General features: G+C 41.2%; 1 non-coding gene across 1 annotated transcript; it reads right to left on the bottom strand.

Moving 5' to 3' along the window:
- Positions 1 to 2001: 2001 nt before the first annotated feature.
- On the bottom strand, positions 2002 to 2161 carry LOC136314876 (U1 spliceosomal RNA). Its single transcript, XR_010727446.1, has one exon. It is a non-coding gene; the product is annotated as a U1 spliceosomal RNA (small nuclear RNA).
- Between the last annotated feature and the right edge of the window lie 944 nt (positions 2162 to 3105).

Here is a 3105-nt window from a genome sequence, read left to right as displayed (position 1 = left end):
AGCCCTGATGTTTAACCTAATTAACACAAATAAAGGAAATGATAATTACTACACACCAGGTTCTACATGACATTTATGGTCCTCAGTGTGATGAATGAGGGGAAACGCCCAGCATTTTGAATGATGCGATAATTAAATAGGAAGAGAAGAGGGATCCATTGTCCCCATGATAATGAAAGACAAGATGACTTTCTAAGAACACAGACTGCCTCAGGTTTTGATCAACAGCTGCTCTAGACCAGAGAAGGAATAGCTGGATGTCTTTGTGGTCTGTCTCTTTAGGGAGAATTGAGTTATAGTCATCCCTTGCCATATCACAGTTCACTTTTCGCTGTCTCACTGTATCATGGATTTTTAAATTGTATATATCTAATTTTGTATTGCAGATTTTTTGCTATATTGTGGGGTTTTGCAATAAATGTTTTTATATATTTATTATTTTAAATATATTTTGCAGTAAAATAAGCATTTTCTAGACTAAAAAATTGAAAATAGTGTAGGAAAGGTTTATAAGAGTGTGGGAAGGGTTTATAAAGCCTTAAAATTAAATATAAGGTCACTACTTTGCGGATTTTCGCCTGTCGCAGGTGGTTCTGGAACCTAACTCCTGTGATAGACGAGGGACCACTGTACTTACAACCCTTTGAAATACCATACCCTTAACTACTGTGTCGTAGAAGAAATGCAGTTTAACAAGCACACAACCTTCCATTCTACAGTTAAAAAGGAGAGAGAGGCCCTGGCTGGTTGGCTCAGTGGTAGAGCGTCGGCCTGGCGTGCAGGAGTCCCGGGTTTGATTCCCGGCCAGAGCACGCAAGGAGAAGCGCCCATCTGCTTCTCCACCCTCCCCCTCTCCTTCCTCTCTGTCTCTCTCTTCCGCTCTGTCAGCCAAGGCTCCATAGGAGCAAAGTTGGCCCGGGCACTGACGATGGCTCTGTGGCCTCTGCCTCAGGCACTAGAATGGCTCTGATTGTGGCAGAGTGATGCCCCAAGATGAGCAGAGCATCACCCCCCTGGTGGGCATGCCGGGTGGATCCTGGTCGGGCGCATGCGGGAGTCTATCTGACTGCCTCTTCGTTTCCAACTTCGGGAAAAATCAAAAAAAAAAAAAAAAAAAGGTGGGAGAAGGTATGTCAGTCACATCACAGACAGAAGTGGAAGAATATTGGAGAGCCAAACTTTTAGTTTGTTTATGGGGCAGCCAAGGCCAGGAAGAGTAGTAGGGTTTTTTTCCTTTTTTAAAAAAAATTATTGATTTCAGGGAGAGAGGAAGGGAGAGAGAGACAGCAACATCAATCTGTTCCTGTATATGTGCCCTGACCGAGAACCTATGCGCATTAGGACGAAGCTCTAACTAACTGCACTATCCAACCAGGGCTGTTCATATTTTTTTGACTTAGAAATTTCTTTTAATTTACTTGAAGGAAACAATTCTAGAGAAAGACAATGTCCTTATCTATGTATAAGGGTATCTCCTTCACAGATTTACTTACAATGATAAACCAAAATCAACTCAAAACCCTAGATGTCAAAGCCAGAGAAGTGGAGCCTTTAGCAAACATAACAGTAATATATAAATATTAACAATTCACAAAAAATTTAAAAAATTCATTATATAATATAAGGTTAACAGGAAAAAGGATATGAAATGGTATGTATACGACAACTGAAATTTTGTCAAAATGTGTATCCTTAAGGAAAGTTAGTATTAGGAAATGCACTAAAATAATATGTTACTAGTTGTAGGCCTCTTCTCAGGTAACAGATGCCCTGCCAATTTCAGATGTTATGTGCCAACAGGCCTAAGACATGCTCTTTCAGTGTGTACCTCAGCCTCAAAGAAAGGCAGTTTTAACAAGCATTCGCTTCTCTCTCCCTCGGACACCTCATTTTACAAAGTTAAGTCTAAACACACTACCTCTGCAGCTACTCCACAAACCATAAACATACAGTACGAAAAAAAGGACGCACCTATCGTCTAACTTTTTAACCCGATAAAGCCAAGGGAGAGCGCACAGTCCCCCACTACCACAAATTATACAGTCAAGTTCCCCATATTTGGAGAAATCACAGAGGTCAGCACACTTGGAGTGCAAGGAGTGAGCCCCACTCTGGAAAAACCACCTTCATGATCATGGTATCTCCCCTGCTAAGTAAGTATGAGTTATAGCTTACCCTCGGCATTACCCGCTTTTGGGCACACTGCTGTAAGATTAGGGTGACTCATGAAACGACTCTAATTAGTCTTGATCTATATATATATAGCTATCCAAAACTCAGAATTTTGTACAAAAACTCAGTACTGAGAACAGAGAATATAATGCTTATCTTCCCAGGAAGCACAGTTCCAACGACCCTAAAGCTGTAATATACAATACATACTCCGCCTCCCTGCGATATGACAGCGCAGCCTGGCCTTCCTCGCTACCGCTTGGGAAGATCCGTTCCTCCTTCCAGTATCCCCGATTTAAGTGACTTCTCTCTGGCTGTTTACCTGACATAAACCCAAGATCTGGACTGCAGTTCAGTGTTCACATTGCATGACTCTAGATTAGCTTCTACCCTCTGAGTCAGTTCCGGCAGTTGGTACACAATGGGGAGGAAATATCCAGTTGGACGTCCCAGGCAGCTCAGGCTTTGTCTCCTGCCCAAGTTCTGTGATGGATTTTTTTTTAATGGGGTGACATTGATAAATCAGGGTACATATGTTCAGAGAAAACATCTCTAGGTTATTTTGACATTTGATTATGCTGCATTCCCATCACCCAAAGTCCAATTGTCTTCTGTCACCTTCTAACTAGTTTTCTTTGTTCCCCTCCCCTCTCCCACCTCCTCCCTCTCCTCCTCCCTAACCCTGTGACCCCCACACTCTTGTCCATGTCTCTGAGTTTCATTTTTATGTCCCACCTATGTATGGAATCATATAGTTCTTAGTTTTTTCTGATTTACTTATTTCGCTCAGTATAATATTATCAAGGTCCATCCATGTTTTTGTAAATGATCCGATGTCATCGTTTCTTATGGCTGAGTAGTATTCCATAGTATATATGTACCAAAGCTTTTTAACATCCTTTAATTTTTTATTTTTTTTTAATTCATTTTAGA

This window comes from Saccopteryx bilineata, chromosome 10 (genome assembly GCF_036850765.1).
Source record: "Saccopteryx bilineata isolate mSacBil1 chromosome 10, mSacBil1_pri_phased_curated, whole genome shotgun sequence".
NCBI lineage: Eukaryota > Metazoa > Chordata > Mammalia > Chiroptera > Emballonuridae > Saccopteryx > Saccopteryx bilineata.
The sequence above is the reverse complement of the archived record's forward strand: the minus strand, read 5'-3'. Positions and strand labels throughout refer to the sequence as shown.